At 40.4% G+C, this 18,662-nt stretch overlaps 1 long non-coding RNA gene across 1 annotated transcript; it reads left to right on the plus strand.

Moving 5' to 3' along the window:
• The first annotated feature begins 11,780 nt into the window (after positions 1-11,780).
• Positions 11,781-15,075, plus strand: LOC109280785 (uncharacterized). The gene is made up of 3 exons (XR_002087200.2): positions 11,781-11,843; positions 14,649-14,705; positions 15,024-15,075. It is a non-coding gene; the product is annotated as an uncharacterized LOC109280785 (long non-coding RNA).
• The last annotated feature ends 3,587 nt before the right edge of the window (positions 15,076-18,662 follow it).

Raw genomic sequence — 18,662 nt, forward strand, 5'->3', positions numbered from 1 at the left:
AGGCACTCAGACCCTCTTGAATTTAAATGAATGTGGGCACAAAACTCCCTTGCTTGTATGAAAATTCCATTCTAAATACCAAAATGCTTTTTGAAATTAATTGAACCTTGTTGATTCTTGAAGGCTCTAATTAGTGACAGTTCAAAAGTAATGTTCAAAAGTAACTTAAATTAAAGCTGATGACCCACTGATTTTAATGAGATATAAGGAATTTTGATAATTCTATCCAATGCTGTCTAGCTTTACAACTCAATTGCAGAGTCATCTGAGATGCAAAATATGGAGAGCAACTAAAATTAAGGTACAGACATTCTCTTTTATTTTAGGGTTTGTCTTTTTAGTGTATCTATCATATATTTTCATAGATATACATGCATATTAATTATCTGTATTTATGTGTGGGGGGTATATAAATGCACATAATAGGGATTACTAGAACAATTTAAAAATGGGAAAGGAAATATATATATATCAGATATTTTTCCCCCTTTTTTACTTCTCTCCTCTTCTGGATTAGATAAATTAATCAAGCTAATTAGTCATTTGACCATTACATTTGCCACTTACTAATATCATAACATATTGGATTTCTACATTAAAAAATCCAATTTATACTCTAAAACACACTTAATCTGTAGGCATAAAGCTGTGCAAAATATAGCCCTATATTTTATCCTAAGTCTACTATCTTCCTCTTCTCCTGGCATAATAAGTACCTCACAGATATATAAGAGCAAACTCTTAGAACTCCTATTTAAAAAAAAATCCATTTATTCTACTGCAGAGCAGAACAATGTCTTCAAAGGCATCCAGATTTAATTTTTTTTTTAATCAGAGGTACTGAGTGATAAATTTGCTGGAGATCAAATGCATTCAACTACATGAAAAAAATATTGTGATAGAAATGCATTAAGGTATTACATGAAAGAGACAGTTAAGTATTTGGATTTAAAAAGAGACTGGTCACAATATAAAATGATCTCTTTGCTTCCAGGTACGGTATAGTATGAAAATGTAATGAGGCAAGTGGCAAGTTGGTCTGCTGTTCCTATGGAAGGTAAGGGTGTTCAAAGCCAAAGCAGCGCTTCTCCTTTTGATTTTCCATGCATTGTGACAAATTAATACAGCCAAATTTCTTGTGGAATATGCAGACCAGTGGTTCATAACCTTGTTAGACTCAAGGCCCCTCTCACTAAATGCCAGATCTTAGCTTTCACTTACTTTTTGACTGTGGGGAAAATAATAGAGCATGTTTTCTATTGCCAAGAACTCAGAAAGACCACAACAGCTCAGAAAGTTTTCAATATGGTGGATTCCTATTTGAAATCTCAGGGTTTATCTTGTGAATTATGTTTGCACACCTAAAAATGCTATCATTGCATGACATCCTGCAGCACTCTTGAAAAGATTTCAAGGCATCCCTGGTTAAGAATCACTGACATAGACCCTCTCATGGACCCGGAGGGACAGCCTTCCATCTTCAGCTCTCTCTGTGCAAAAATGAAGTTTATTTCCTACCTATGGGGACTTTTTACCATCTTGAATCATCTACAGTTTTCCCAGATGAAGGGACTTTGATCCCAAAAGCTTGCAGATACGGGCAATTTTCTTGCAATTTCCCAGTTGGTCTAATAAAAGGTATTATTTTGGAACCAAGAGTTCTAGTTTTTAGTATCACATAGACCCTTGCTTTCTCTGTTTTGGTTTCTTCTGCTACTAGAGAGCACAAATTACACAAAACCTTGTAATAAATCCCATGTATTTACACTTATACAAATATACATACATTTTATATTTTGGTATACATTTTATGATATACACAAACATATATATTTGTATGTGTATGTGTGTGTGTGTGTGTGTGTGTGTGTGTGTGTGTGTGTGTGTGTGTATAATGATAAATATATGTGTCTGTATGAATTTTATATAGATGGTGTTGGTTATACTTTTGTGAGGGTCTGCAGCTGCTGCTTCAGTCCTACAACCTGTCCTCATGTTGGAAAGGCTGAATTCTCTGACACTAATCTCTTAAGGAACACAAAGCCCTTTTGCATGGACTGAGCTTTTTAAAGTTGCCTGCGGGATTTGAACATTCCTGGTGAAATGCTGGCCCTGTGGAAGTCAGCAGCAAAACATCATTCATTTCAGTGGACCTAGGATGTCACCTTCCATTCCCATGAAAATTATTCTCTATTAATTTTCATGCTCTCCAGACAATATATAATGTGTCACTGAAGTCAGCTAATATTTCTACCTTGGTCCATCTCTTTGTAATTGTGTATTATAGCAAATGTGATTTTAATGAGGGCAGGTCTTAGGAATATTCACAACAGAGAGACACAACAGAGTCTATGAAGATGAATCTGCTGCTCTAACTGTCTGGTTTCTGTTGAAATTAGAGTTAGTTCCTCAGAGAGATTTCACATATTTGTTTTCTTGAATTTTCTTCTTTTAAGAGGTCTGTGAATCTCAGGATGCTTCAAGTTAGAGTTCCATTGAGATTAAAACTCAGAATTTTAAAGCTCATCTAAAGATTTATCTGTTCATGCAAAGACATCTTGCTCACTCTGCCAAACCTGGAAAGAGCGGCATTACACAGACACCCCATGCAGTCACTCAAGGGCTGATCCAAAGAGTCTTCAGCGGTGCAGACAATACCCCACTTTGACTCGTGTTTCACTCAGCAGCTGCTGAGAAAGTCTGACATGCCTGGCATGCTGTTGGATTCAGCTGGGAATTTGCAGGATGAGGCTGGAGGGAGCAGTACAAGATATGAGGAGAAGGGCAGGTGGGGACATTGAAAGTGGATGGGGTAGGCAGCACAGAGCCCTAAGCCAGGCTTCTAGGAGCCAAGCACCTGCTGCTCCTGGGTGAAGAACCATTCCCTCTTCCCAGTGGTGTAGAGACACAGCTGGGCACAGGGGGCAAAGTGGAAGTGGCAACTTGCCTCCCACATGGTAAATGTGGAACTGCCACCAGCAGCCACTTATTTCGGCCCCTCCCCCTAAGTGGGTGCTCGGGGCAGTTACCCCTATCATGCCCCCCTAGTTACACCACTGCCTTGTTACAATACCTTTGGATTTTGTTGTGACCAGAACATAGATGCATAAAAACAGTATCAAAATATTTCCAAATTTCAAAAGGTGATTTCTTTTCAGATCATCTCAGAAGGTGGGTGAAGGCTCAAGAGGGGCAACAATCTTTTTTTTTCTGATTTTGAAATATTCTGAAACCCTAAAATACTTGTTTCAAATATAAAATACACCACATTTTAAAGTGGCTATACTCTGTTCACTCTGTGTACAGGGAACTGCACTCTGTTTACAGATAACGAATAGCTCTTGAATGGCATGAGCCCCAGTATCTTAGATGAGTCAGTAAATTAGGTAGACAAGAGATTAAAAAACTGACTAGATTTACTTAAATATTGTTCATTTGGCACACATCAGTTAGGAGAAAGAAGCTGATGCTTCAGAGTTATGTTCTTTTCATTAATACTCCATTACTTTTTAAATTTCATATAAAGATAGATTTGCTTCATTGCCATAAGACTTTCTCTTTCTTTTATTTTAACTCTGCAACTGAGACAGGTGGGTTTTTTGAAAGGTGCAGTATATAAATCACATAAAAATAATTTCTTATCTAGATAGCAATGTGTCTTTACATCACCAAGGATTTTAAACCTTAGCAACCAAGAGGTAATATAACGTTGTATTGTACCTGAATGATGCAATGGGTCAACTTTCAACTGCTAGAGACAGATGTCAATAAAATTACTGGTAAGCCAAGGATCTAAGCCCACAGGGCAGCATAAGTATATACAGTAATTGATGTTGAGCCCTTTACTGACAGCTCCATCAATTGAAAGTGCCCTAACTAGATGCGTTTTAAAGAAACATGCATCCACCTCAATATTTAAAATGGCTGATTTAATGTAAGACCTTATCATATTAACTTGCCTCCAAGATGCACATATCTTTCAATAAAAGTTTTCAAACTGGGGATAGCACTAGGAATCATGAATTGGAGTTAGAGGGAGGTGATTTACTAAAAATAAAATGGCTACTTCTAAGGATATTTCTGTTTTTTTAATCTGATATCTAATAACATTTTGTATTGCAGTTAAACTGAAGTTAATCAGACCACATCATCTTTATTCAGAAACTCTAGAAGCTCCAGCCACATACAGTGCAGTTTAATTGAGATGTTAAATTGGGTAATGGTTATCTGTTCTAGTGAATTAATCTATTATGAATTTCACATTTCTCCCTCCACCCCACCCCCTCAATTGTTATAATAACTTTTATTAACCCAGTACATGCTATGTTAGTATGCATCTGCAGGGGTTCTACAGATATACATAAAACCCTTTTACAGAGGGGTTTATGGATATCTATAGAGCATTAAGCAATGTAGTAAATTTTGATAGGCCTGCATGAGTACCATTTTGTTTCATAGTGTATATTCTGGTCCAAGGGAATTACAAAATTGCAGAGGAAGGTTTTTTTCTTTTTCCTCTTAAAAGTTGGCTGCTGCTATTCTGAACGGGGAAGAGCTTGTGGCCTTTGAAATCACAACCAGAAAGTGAATGATGAAAGTAGTAATCTTCCTTAAGAAATGTAGAACTGTAAATTCCCATCACCATTTTGCATGAGTTCCTAGCAGACACCTGAGCCTCTGTGTTTGCACAAGGTAACACTGATGAGATTTTCAAATATGAGAGATGCAATCAGGCTCGATTCTGTCGAAGCCCCTGTCACCTAGAAAGTGTTAACTAGTAAAATAAAAGTATGAGTGATTGGATTTATAGTAGCAATACAGTTGATTATCATCAGACAAAAGCCATTCTCTACAGTATATTTTCAGGGGCTTACTCTTTATCTTCAGTAGCTACCACCTACAAAAACACGTAATGTTAGCCAACCAATGTGTACAGCTATACACTTCCATCTGAAGTATATTGCTGGTGTTGGGTAATAAAGAAAAATAGGAAACTAAGTCTTCTCTTACTTACATCAGAGTAAATCAGAAATAATTCTACTGAGTTCTATGGCTGTAAAAGTTGTATAAATGAGAGGGGAATCCGCTTGTGCAACTGTGTATGCACCTGCACATGTGTGTGCATGCATATCTTGGTGTATGACAAATTAGAAATTTGTTAAGGCCAAACCAGTTAATTACACTAAGCATATTGTTGGCCCCATATTGCTGACCATGAAGTAGATGCAACAAAAACAGCAAATAACTAAAACTGTGTTATCCGGGATCCATGGGGAATGGGGAGTGCTGGTTAATCAAATATGCCCATTACCTGAGAGGCATCTTTGCCCATTCGGGCTGCCACGTCTGGTGCATGAGGGCTTTCACACAGGGAGGGAAGCCCTGGCCCATGGTCCAAAGTGGGCGAAGTGGAACTCGGTGAAACCGGAAGTGCCACGGTGGGACTTCTGGTTTCACTTTTGCTACGTTGATCGACATGCTGGTTAATAGAGCATGTTGGTTAATAAAGTGTCTGATAACACAGCTTTTACTGTATTATCAATGCAATACTGTAGCATAGTAATGAAATGTTGGACATTTTTGCACATTGGACTGAGTGATTAGTAAGAATAAGAAGTTAAAGGCAAAAACATACTATTGATTATATTGATAATATGACATACAGCAAGCAAATATACCTCTCTGTTTCCCATGCAAGATAGTAACTCCCTTCCTTTGAGAGCACATCTTTTAAGAAATGGCATCTTCCACTGATTGCTACACAATCTCCACTTTTTCCTGGATTCCAAACATGCTTAATTTTTATCAGTTAAATACTTGCTATTTTTTAAATGTGTATAGTACACCATAACTGCACAAAAATTATAATATTATAGGTTGTTTATTTGCTTTACTTTTTAGTATTGTGCTGACTTCCCTAGGAACAATGCTGTTTGGGATATAATTAGAAATCCATTTTTTATGGAGGAGAGGGAACGAATGAATGGGATAAGAAGCTTTGTATGTGATGTGATATTTTCACTACTTCCTTTAAGGATAATAAATGTACTGAAGAATGGTGTTGTAAGCACTTTCTGGTACAATTCGCCAAAATGCTTTGTGTTTGTTGCTTGCTAAGTGCAGATTGATTGTCTTGCTACAGACTCCTAGATCTGAACCTGTACAGGCTTGGGTGTTTGCTAGAGAATTACATGCATGGGGAAGAATCCTATGCCAAAATGGAAAACTGCAACAGTAATCTTGAAGCATTCTCATTTGTTAATTATATGACCAGGAAGTCTTTATGATGGTGACTGCAAGCTGATACATTTGAGGATAAAATTCTAATCCAGGGGTGGGCAAAATATGGCCTGTGGGCAGAATACAGTCCACCAAGCAAATTCATCTGTGGGGAGGCCTGTGGGTGCCCCCCCAACTAATTGTACCCTGCCCAGCTCTTCTGCCCATAAGAGTGGAAGCAAGGTGCCCACATATATATTCACTGCCCCAACACACCCTATTATATCTTGCTCCCACCTTTGTGCATGGAAGGACTCAGCCCAACCAGCATGTAGCTCCTGAGAGGGGCTGCTGCTGCCAGTGCTGCAGCCACAGGAGGACCTGCTGAGTTTCCCTGGTATCCCACTTGTTCAAGGCACCAGGTTGGGAAGCAGCAGGGGTGGCAGTGTGGGGAGCCGCAGCTGGGCAGGAGCATGGGGTGTGGGGCTGGGGCTGGTGGGAGCATGGAGCCCACGACAGGGGTGGCAGCAGGAGTGTGGAGCTCAGGTGGATAGGGCATAGGGGCCCCCCACATATACGCTCCACTTCCATAGCACACAACCCCCAACAGCAGCAGCAGCAACCTTAACCCTGCCCCAACATTTCCTCCACATATACACCCCAACATACCCTATTGTCCCCCCACACAGAACCACACCCTCTCTCAAACCCACCCCCACACACACACCCCACATCCCACTATACACACACCTCCACCCCAACTACCCCCCCCACAATATACAAGAGTAAGACTTCATTTTTTAGTTATTATGCTATCTATATAAACTCTGCAAACACAAATCACGACAAAAATATATTTATGATAAAATTAAAATATGTTATAGTAGGGGTTTGACTTTTAGTATACAGTTTTGGGGGGTTTTTTTCTGGTTCTGATATGGTAAGCCTCCCCTCCCAAAAGGAGTATTTCTGGGGGGCAAGGGGAGTGACTTCCAGTGGCAAAAGTCAGGGGTTAGGGGCAGGACTTCCAGCCCCAAGATGGCAACCAGGGGGTGAAGCACATGTCAAGGGGTGGAGCTACCTTTGTGGCCCTTGACAACTCACCAAAACTCATTAAGTGGCCCTTGAGCCAAAATAATTGCCCTCTCCTGCTCTAACCTAGCACCAGGCAAAATCATTTGCTATATCTTTTTAAACTACAGAATTGGTGTACAAAGAAAAGTCAGCAAAAGTACCATATAAAGGTTTCTGTAAAGTGCTTGAAATGATGTCTCAGTATGTATTTGAAAAGTGAATTCAAAGGAATATAAATGTTTTCATATCAACTGAAAAAGCACAAAAATAAAATGGAGTTCTGAAAAAAAATCTGAAATGTTACACAAGATAAATATTAGGGCTGTGCAAAGCTTCAGGTACTGATTTGATTCAGACAAGATTTGACCTGATTTGATGGGTAAATCTCCAAATCCGAATTGAAACAGAAGACTAATGGAAAGGTCCAAATTCTTTTCAAAGCTCTCCAAATTGATTTGGAAAAGATTCGGAGAACTTTGGCAATTCAGGCAGTCCCTGCTCACTGCAGCAGGGAGCTGGAACTGGACTCCATGCTAGTAAGTAGGGGGAAGGGGAGGGGAAGCTGGAGGAGGGGGGACAGGACCTTGGAGAGACCCCTGCCAGGCCCCATCCTCTGGGTTGGGAATTGGGGCAGGTGGGGCAGCCAGAGGGGGGCCCTGGAGAATTGGCAGGGGTCAGGGGACTCGTGGTAGAGCCACCCACGTAGCGTAGGGCAGTGGGGGACAGCGGGGATTGCCCCCCTGCCTGGCAGCAGCCGATGAGTAGGGACTTTTTTTTCTTTTGTTTAAAGAACCAGGAGCTGGGAGAGCAGGCAGGGCATCCATTGAGGGGGGGAAGGGGATGGGGCTGATTCAGAGATTCAGAAGATTTGGCTGCAGCTGAATCTCCAAATCAGATTCAGCCGAATCTATTTGGGACAATGATTCAAATCACCGAATGGAATCACTGTCCCCCAAATCGGCCTAATCCAAATCTGAAGTGAATACTAGCCGCTTCGCACAGGCCTAATAAATACATTCAGGTATTTTATAGAAATTCATATACATGCATACATACACATACATACATAATCCATTTTACTCTATTTATCTATTTATATCACCTCCATACAGAACAAGGGATGATGATAAGTGACAATGAGTGAGTTGACGGAAGGAGCTTGCCTGGCTGCTGCAATGGGTGGATGCCAGCCAGTCTTGTTTCATTAAACATACTTTTTGTTAGCATACACAAAATATGTTTAAAAAAATTTAGATTGCAAAGTGAAGTATTTGGAAATTAGGACATTCCAGAATTTAGACTGCTTGTGTGATCTTACTTCCTCCTGTTCATACTTACATAATCCTTGATTATGCGATGATGCACTACCATCTATTTATCCAGGACCCCAGCCTCATTCAGTGCTGAGATGCAGTGCTAAATCTCTTCTGAGCTGATGAAAAATTAGTTTCTTGGTTCTTTTTCAGAGCTTATACTCTGACCAAATGAAGATTTTTTTTCCCTTGGGACTAGGTAAATGGCCACCCATGACGTAAGAGTGAGTACCTGTCAAATGTTAATTTGATACTCCAAAGCATGATAATGCTAGCACTTCTCAAAGGTTAGCTAAATGTTTTGGCATGGACAAAGCAGCATATTTTTTTCCACAGACTCCTCAGAAATTACTATTATTTTTGCTTAAACTTTCCAAAATAAATTCAGCCTCAGGCAGATACCTAGCATGAGAAAATCTAGTGCTAGTGGTTAATGTTTCATAAACACATAAGAAGCAATAAACTAGTTCTTATAATAGGAGAGGTCAGGCAAACATGTCCAAGGGAGCTGAGGGGGAAGTTTGAAAAGTGCTAGATTTTCAAGAATTCTGGATTTTTGATATCTGGATTTATGAGGTTATACTGTGGTTGCAATTTGATCTGCCCATGTAAGATTCATCATGGGGAAAAATGAATCTTTCTGTTTAATATCCATGTAGCCATTACAGACATTCATTACTATAGTAATAGGCATATGACCAGAAAGATGTTGACCATGAATAGGGAATTTTAAGAGCAGCCCAGATAATAGGAGGAAGGAAGAATTGATGAGGAAAGATGATTTAAACAAATGTGTAAAGTTGAGAAAATGTCTAAAACATTGATGTTTACAGTCACCAAAATGCCAGTCTGTTCAGTATGTTTGATGTAACATAAATAATAGCATAAAACTTAGAAAAGTTAAAATTACCCTGACCAGAATTAAAGACGTGAGCACACAAACAAGCTATCTTGAGTAAAAAAGGATTGATTCAATATGCTTCAGCTGCTCCATTATATCTTCCCAAGTGCATGTGCTTATCCCACAGTACATAAAAGCTAATTCAAGGTAGCTTAGCCCTCAATGAAAGATAAGTGGAGGCACTGTAAACCCCCATCCATTTTAACCTGAGATAATCTATTTATATGCCCATGTCCTAAGAGTATTGTCAGTTAGATTCAAATACTTTCCCAAGAAAATGGTGGAAGCTCCATCACTTCACATGTTTAACCTGCTACATGTTTCACTTAAGACATGATTAACCAGTTCATCACATCTTATGTTGTGACCCAGCCACATATTAAAGCAAGTAATGGTGTCATAAAACAAAGAATAAGCCAAAAAGTTATTTGATAAAAAACGTGTAGTAACTTTGTGGCTAGTTTCTATCATGCCATTAATTGAATGTGTGGCCATGTGCACCCTTGTGGCTGGGAGTACCATCAGCTGATCTGGGCACCCAGCATCAGGCTCCCAGACTTGGAGGTACATGGATCAGCTGACGGGGCACATGGAGTACCCTTGTGGCTCGTAGCCCCACCAACTGAGGGGGCTTCCAGCAGCAGGGGCTTGGTACTTGTCAGTGCAGAGGGAGTCTGGGATTGTGATCACAGGCTTCTCCTGCACCAGCAATAAGGTGTGATGGGATATGATGCTCAATCCCACTATCATGCCTTCTGCCATGCATATGTGGCATGGCAGGAAGTACAATTATGTGAATTGCTCATCAGATCCCATTGCACCTTTACCTGCACATCTGGCAGGGACCTATATGATTCTGTTTTATAGTACAGAGAGAGGAGTTCACAGTTAACTTCAAGTAAACATGATGCAGATTTGGTTCATTTAAATCAATGGGAAAGAATGAATTGTCAAATGATGATTGTATAACTCCTCTCCTGCCCTGGCCATTTGAAAACGCTGGGCAAGTTTTCTCCCTGCTATAACTTTTTTTTTTTTTTCAGAGATATTACACCAAGTGTGAAGTTTGGCCACTTGTGTTTATAATATTATGGAATATAAACATTCTGCTTTACCATGGCGAAACATATGTTTGATGTAGTACTGCACATCACTATTTTAGGGGATTTAAATCACACATTTATATGCATAGGGCACAAGATTTGATAAAGTAATTTATATGGGTACATGTAACAGGATATAAAAAGAATGGGATGTAGAAGAAGGGGCTGACATGCAGAGCTGTTGTTCTGACCTTTCACATCCAAAGAACTAGGCTCAAACCTAGTTTAGAACATAATGACTATGTTTTATAGTGTCTGTAAGTTCCTGTGGCATTTGCTCGTACACCTCGCTCTTAGGGACCTCTGAGGTTTCGCTGGGATCCGGACTGTTTGGTGTTGACATATTTGCCTTGGAAGGCCATCGGGGGGGGGGGGGGGGGGGGGAGAGGTTCCTTCCTGCCATGTCTTTGATGGAAAATAAGTTATTATCAGGAGTATGATGTCACATCCCACCTTCCCTGGGGTCTTCCGTAACCAGGCTTGTCTGATTTCCCAATTTGGAGCTCTGCTTCCCCTACACCCCACCTTATGCCAACCTTAAGGTGCTGTTTTCTGCTCACCTCTAAGGTGAGCTACGGTTGAAGTTATTTTTGTTTTGTTTTGTTTTGGTCCTTGGCCTTAAAGGGAAAATAGAGCATGGACCTCACTTGGTCTGGGTTCCCTGCTGCAACAAAGACTTGCTTGTGATCCTTGTCAACCCCAGGTTACCTTGTTACAAGTGACATCCTGGTTTCCTTGTTATGTAGTTATTCTGGTTTGGACTTCCAGCTCTCCTTCCCCTTTGCAGGATCCTTGGCCGTCCAGTCTCATCCAGAGTCATCTGGGATCCACACGTCCTCTTCAGGTATGTGCCTCAGCCCTCGTGGACTTTTCCCTTCTTTGTGTGCCCCCTCCTGGGACAGCCACCACTGCTCCCATTGGGAACTCCCTCCTCCTTGGGGCTCTTCTGGATCCACCAGAAGCCTCACTTCCAGTCCTCCTGACTCTGCTTCTGGCAGAGCATTTATCTCTGCCTTAAGGGGCCAGGCAGCAAATCAGCGCTGGCAGGCCACCATAAAACAGGTCCATACCAGGGCTGGAGTTGACCCCAGCTCTTCCTGGACCTACTGTGCCTTTTCTTTTCTTTTTTCTTTCTCTCTCATTGCTGCAGCATTTTTCCCACCGCAGTTTCACTCCCACCGGACTTCCAGTTTGTCGCCGTGTCCCGTTGGCTCAGGAGCTCTTCCCTCTGAGGTAAGTTTTCCTTCGGGGCATTGCCCCTGTCACACATCCCCTCCACGTAAGTCATGTTGTGGAGGGAGTGCTTTATAGGTTTGGTCGTTGCCAACTTGGTTCATCATCTTGAAATATGCTGTTGTTGTTCTGTCTGTTTCATTGCATCTAGGCAAAAAATCCACTGCCTTGTTAGTTATTCCAGGCCTATAACTGACCATGAATTGAAAAGTCTGTAAAGATAGTGCCCATCATTTTATGCGCACATTATCATTTTTGGTCTTATTTAACCACGATAGCAACACATCGTCAGTTATTAGTCTGAATTCTTTGCCCATAAAATAATACTGGAAATAATTCACAGTCCACATTATGGCTAAACACTCCCTCTCGATTGTAGAATACCTTGTTTCTGCTGCATTTAATTTCTTGCTGGTGAAAGCAATTCGTCACTCTGTTCCTTCATGCTCTTGACATAATATAGATCCTATGGCGGTTTCAGAGGCATCTGTCTGTAGTATAAAGATTTTGGAAAAATCAGGTGTTACAATGAGAACATAACTGCAGAGAGCTCTTTTAATATCCCTGAAGGCCCCTTCCATTTGGGGTGTCCATCATATAGAGCCTTGAATCTTGCTTCTTATCACATCCATCAGGGTGGCTACTTTTTCAGTGAAGTGTGGTATGAACCTCCTATAATAATTATCTAGCCCCAAGAATGACCTCATTTGCCTTTTGGTTTATGGGGTTAAATAACTTTCTATCGCAGCTACTTTGCTAGCCAGAGGTTGTATTACACCTTGTCCAACCCTGAACCTTAGGTAGTTGCTTTCCCTTATCCCCAGAGAGCATTTTTGGGGGTTAGTAGTCATCCCTACTTGACAGAGTGCACTGAGCACTGCCTTCAGGTGACGTATGTGTTGCACCCAGGATTGCGAATATATGACAGTGTTGTCAATATACACAGCAGCATACCTTGTATGCGGTATGAAGATACAGCCCATGAGGTGCTGGAAAGCAGCGGCAGCCCCATGGAGGCCAAATGGCATTCTTGTAACTTCAAACAAGCCCCACAGTGTACCAAATGTGGTTTTCTGTTGGTCTCTTCCTGCCATCAGTATTTGCCAATACTCTTTGGATAGATCTATTGTGGATATAAAGTGGGCTTGGCCTGTCCTCTCTAATAGTTTCTCTATATGGGACATCAGGAATGCATCAAACCTGGTGATCTTGTTGCACTCCTGAAATCTATACATATTCATAAAGCCCCATCAGCCTTAGGTACCATGACCATAGAGCTCTGCCATGCGCTTTGGGATGGTACGATAATCCCTCGTGCTAACATTTTCTGGATTTCTTGATGCATGCTGGCTTGTACATGGTGGGGAGCAGGTCTCCATCTTTCTCATACTATAGTGCCTGCTGGTGTGTTAATTTCATGTCTCATGCCACTGGCCTTCCCAGGTTTTTCATTAAATACATCACTAAATTCTTCTATCAGCACCCTTAACTGTTCTTGCTGGGGCCAAATAAGCCCTGGACCCTGTTCTATTTTCTCATGCTGAACTGTCCCACTTGGTTCATAGTTTATCTCCGGTCCCAGTTCCTCAGGTGGGTTCTCAGGATTAATCATCCAGTCCTCAGGTTCTCACCAGGCCCTTAGCAAATTAAAGTGGTAAATCTAACACCCCTTTTGATGTCCCGGGTGGTAGATCTCATAATCTACTGGGCCGGTTTGTTTTATGATGTCAAATGGCCCTTGCCAGTATGTTAACAATATGTCCACAGTCATGGGGAGTAGTACAAGGACCCTATCCCCAATATTGAATTCCCTGACATGCGTTCGCTTGTAGTACTCATGTTTTTGCTTTTGCTGAGCCTCAGCCATATTCTCTTGAGCTAGCTGCCAGGCTTTCCTGAACCTCTCTATCATTTCCTGCTGGTGCCTTAGGACCCTGACTTCCTGCCGGCCTGTGCTTTCCCATTCTTCCCTAATTTCTGGGGACAGCTTAGTAGATATGTGGGGTGTATATTGTAATGCAAATAGTAAAGATATCAAAATTAGGTCCCATCTTCATGGTTCCTCTTGTACACAGTATCATAGCAAATGTTTAATTATGCCATTTAAACGTTCCACCAGACCATTGGTCTGTGGGTGGTAAATAGATGTTCATAACTGCCATATTCCTAAAGTTTGACACATGGCCTTGATGACACTGGCCATGAAGTTTGTACCTTGATCAATAATTATCTCCCTAGGGACCCCTACCCTAGATATCCACTTCAGGAACTCTTCGGCAATTCATGGTGCAGTTGCCGAGTGTAAAGGTATTGCTTCTGGGTAGCATGTTACATAGTCTACTATAACTAGAATATATACTGCGTTACTCTTCGTTGATGGGTCCACAATATCTAGGGCTATTCTATCAAAAGGGTTTCAATCAAAGGCATCAACTGTAACTGTGCTTTCGGTGGCCTTCTTTCTTGCAGTCTTTGACATTCAGGACAAGACTCGCACTGTTGTGCTATTGCCTCCCTCATCCTGGGCCAAAAAAAAAAAATTATCGTTCAATTTTGGCTAAGGTCTTATCTCTCCCAAAGTGTCCTCCTATGGGGCTTGTATGGGCCAGCTCCCATATATGTTTACGGAAGAGACGTGGCACCATCAATTGCCACATCCAATCCCCTCTGATAGGGCACTGCCTAGCAGTATAACAATCCATCGTGCATTTCAAACTGGGGGTCGCTTATGTCCAAGAGACGTCCTGGTTTCCTTGTTATGTAGTTATTCTGGTCAAGACTTCCAGCTCTCTTTCCCCTTTGCAGGGTCCTTGGCCATCCAGTCTCATCCAGAGGCATCTGCGATCCACACCTCCTCTTCAGGTATGTGCCTCAGCCCTTGTGGGCTTTTCCCTTCTTCATGTGCCCCCTCCTGGGGCAGCCACCACTGCTCCTGTTGGGAGCTTCCTCCTCCTTGGGGCTCTTCTGGCCCCACTGGAAGCCTCATTTCTGGTCCTCCTGACTCTGCTCCCAGTGGAGCTTTTATCCCTGCTTTAAGGGGCTGGGCAGCAAATCAGGTCCACACCAGGGCTGGAGCTGACCCCGGCTCTTCCTGGACCTGCTGTGTCTTTTCTTTTATTTTTTTTCCTTTCTCTCCCATTGCTGCAACATTTTTTCCTGCCATGGTTTTGCTCCTGCCAGACTTCCGGTTTGCCGCTGCATCCCACCGGCTCAGAAGCTCTTCCCTCTGAGGTAAGTTTTCCTCTGAGGCATTGGTACTAAGAAAAGTTAATGAAAAGTTATAAGTTATAACAAGTATTAAGTCTATGGTTTTTGGTAAAAAGTTGACAGTGACTGGTATATAGAAGTTTGCCCAAAGTATAGGTTTTAGAGTTTAAAATTTGTAAATAGTTTTTAATCAGAAATAGATTCTTCTACATTGAAGGAGAAATTATCACTGTCAGCTTATATCATTATGGCTAAATTGCAGTCTTGTTTTTTCAAACTTCTGTACAGTATAGTCTCATTATGCTTGAACATTTATGTGAAATAAATAATATGACCACAAGAAATCATAATACCTTCTATGTTTAATTTTCTAAAGATCTCGGACTAGATCAGGCTCCAGTATGTTTCTTAATTGCATTTTGCCAGATGTTGTTTAATCCAAATATGTAGGAGTTTTTTTTTCTGTATTTTTGTTTCTATTATTGACCCTTTGACCAAACTAAAAGAAATGTCATTTACCATAACTAACAAGAAACCAACATAGCTGAAAATATAATGATATGGTCAGTAAATCAATATTAAACTGAAATGTTAATGTTTAACAGCAGAAGTTGCAGCATTTTCAGTGAAGTGAAAGGACTGAAAACATGGGCCATGCCTTTGCCCCCCCGATACAGTGCATGTAACATGGCAGCCCCTCTCCTTTTCCTAGGAATAGCTTTTCCTGTGATTCTTCCTCACACATGCTTGTGCAATTAACAGATCTATTCAAAAACATTTAATTAAATATATTTAGTGTGTGTGTGTGTGTGTGTGTGTGTGTGTGTGTATAACACAATTATTCATATACTCATAACCCATTACCATTTAAAATTAGTAGTGAGTAGATAATTTGTACTGAATAATCTTATTAAATGATTTTAGTCTGTTCCTTTTTTGCAAATTGCTTATATTCTTCTGATATATTATTTGAAATCATTCATCACATAATTTCTTTTGCTAATTCTTGGCCTGTCAAGCGTACACAAGCAATTCATAGTGAGTATTCAATACTCAAAATGTAAGATGTGTCAGTTGGTCTTAATTAGATAGTTTGATTGCTTAGTCCCATTTGACTTAACTCACATGGTTCTGTTTCTGTATCTGAATGTGTGTAACACTTGGATTCATATTCCAGTATAAATTTCAATTTTGAGTTTTAAAGTTGCATTTCTCTGTAAGCACTTCAAATTCAGCAGGGTCATGATTACTGTCAGTAAACTGATTCACTGGAATATTCATGAAAAGCAAAGATAAAATAAATGGCAAGGCTCTGTTGGAGTCAATAGAACTATGCCAAATTATACTAGTTCAGGATCTAGCATATTATTGGGTGCCTATACACGATCCAGGAGGCTGTTCTGATGCACTGTAACTACAGTGCATTGGAGCAGACTCAATTAATCAAGTCAATTACTCGATTACAACTGGACTGTGGTAATTAGTATGCTCCAGCCAGCCTCTGCATCTTATGTATCAGTGTCCCCATGCTTCAAAATGCCAGCAGGAACGCTTTAACTAAAGCTTATTCAACAAGCTTTAAAATGCCCTGTCACCATTTTCAAGTGTTGGACATTAGTACACAAGATGTTTTGTGCGCTTTAATTAGAGAGGCTCTGAGAGCCACTCTAATTAAAGTGTCCCTCTCCTTCCCCTCACACACACACACCTGGAGTATGTGGAAGAACAGCCATTGTGGTCAGAAATTCCCACCAAAGATTTAATTACAGTCATAATATATATTGCCCACTAATATAAGTTACTGTATTATTGCAAATGTTAGTGTTTAATAGCAGAAGTTGCAGCATTTTCAGTGAAGTGAGAGGACTGAAAACATGGGCCATGCCTTTGACTCCCGATACAGTGCATGTAACATGGCAGCCCCTCTCCTTTTCCTAGGAATAGCTTTTCCTGTGATGCTTCCTCACACATGGTTGTGCAAGGTAAATATAGAAAGAAGCACCATCAATATTTTACATACCTTGTGAAACAACTCCATTTCTGGATCAGTGATATCAATATACTAATTTTGAGCCTGCAGTCCCTAAGGGATTGTCAAACACCAGCTGATCTTGCTGCATGTTAGATTTCTGAAATATGTTTTTAAAAATAAATTAGCCAAGCAACTTCTATTAGCTTGAATTTGTACTTGATGATGCTCAAATTGTAAAGTATTCCTTACAGTTTATTTAGGTATAGGTTGTAGCCATCTTGGTCTGAGGACATAGGCAGACAAGGTTCTTTGGGTAAATCTGATACTTTTTATTAGACCAACTCAAATAGTTGGAAAAATTCTTCTTTGCAAGCTTTCCCGAGTTCGTCTAATAAAAGACATCAGATTTACCCAAAGAACCTTGTCTGATTACAGTTTAGTTGAAATTTGTCATTAATACATTGGTTCTAGACTTGTTTTTCAGACAGACTTTCTGTGTTGCAAGAACTCCTTACAGTAGTCCAGTGCGCGCTTTATTTTGGATAACTGTCAGAAGTAGGGGCTGCTTTCATCTCCTCAACCATAAAACATTCAAAAAATCCACTCTGTAGAAAGGTAAATTTCATAGCACCTTTTGTGCCATTTATCATTTGCTGTACATAGTGCATTTTAGTCACATAGCCTGAGTTATTCTCCACTGCAATTGTAGGTGATTCTTGAATGACTCATACAGTCTAGATTAGGTTCTTTCCTTCCAGGTCTTTAACATGTGTAGTTAGCCTAGCTTTGTGCAATCAATGAAGCTATGCTAATCTATGCTCCGACCGACAAACTTGATCTAAAATGATTGTTTTTTCATCTTATTGATCAAAATGCCTATCCGATAGAAAACAAATACTTAAAAATTGAATCAAGCACTATTCAGTACATTTCTGTATAGTATTAGTCTGTTCTGCAAACTAGAATTTACTCAGCATTTTTGGTGGGGGGGGGTGTTATGAGAAACTGATAGATTATTGTCTGATCTGATCCATAGTGATCTGATAAAGTAACTTGATGTCTGTGATCCCAGGTGGAATGATCAATAAATCAAAGCAAGGGGTTCTTGTCTTCATGGTCACCTCTGTCTTCCCCTTCTGTTATAGCCATCATTTTTATTAGTGTCTGATAGTTCAGTTATTGTAAAGTAGGAGTTGTTTTGCATACAAATAACATTCTCCTGGGTATAATGTGTCAAGTCAGTGGAATCTTCTGACTGAGAAAATAAGAACGTTCACAGGTTACAGTTTGTTGATTTTAGTCACTCACTGGTAACTCTGCTAGTTTTGGCAATTGGTTGTCAGCTCTGAAAAGACTGTTGTACATGGGAGCTATGGAACTTTGTTCAAGCTGTGTCTTGATGAGATGAATTCTAATGAATCCCTCCCCTTTCCACTGAAGCTTAATCCCTATTCAAAGGGGATTAGTATTCAAATTTATCATAGAATCAAGAGTGATTAGTGGTCCATCACATAAAGTATGTCACTGCATATTTACTGGGAAAGCTAGGGTCATTTCTTGTTTATTTCTTAATTTTATGATTTGTCTTAGGAGTTCACAGGGTGGTCTTGTTGATTATTGTCATTTGGCATTAATGTTAG

Source organism: Alligator mississippiensis, chromosome 3 (genome assembly GCF_030867095.1).
Source record: "Alligator mississippiensis isolate rAllMis1 chromosome 3, rAllMis1, whole genome shotgun sequence".
Classification (NCBI taxonomy): Eukaryota; Metazoa; Chordata; order Crocodylia; family Alligatoridae; genus Alligator; species Alligator mississippiensis.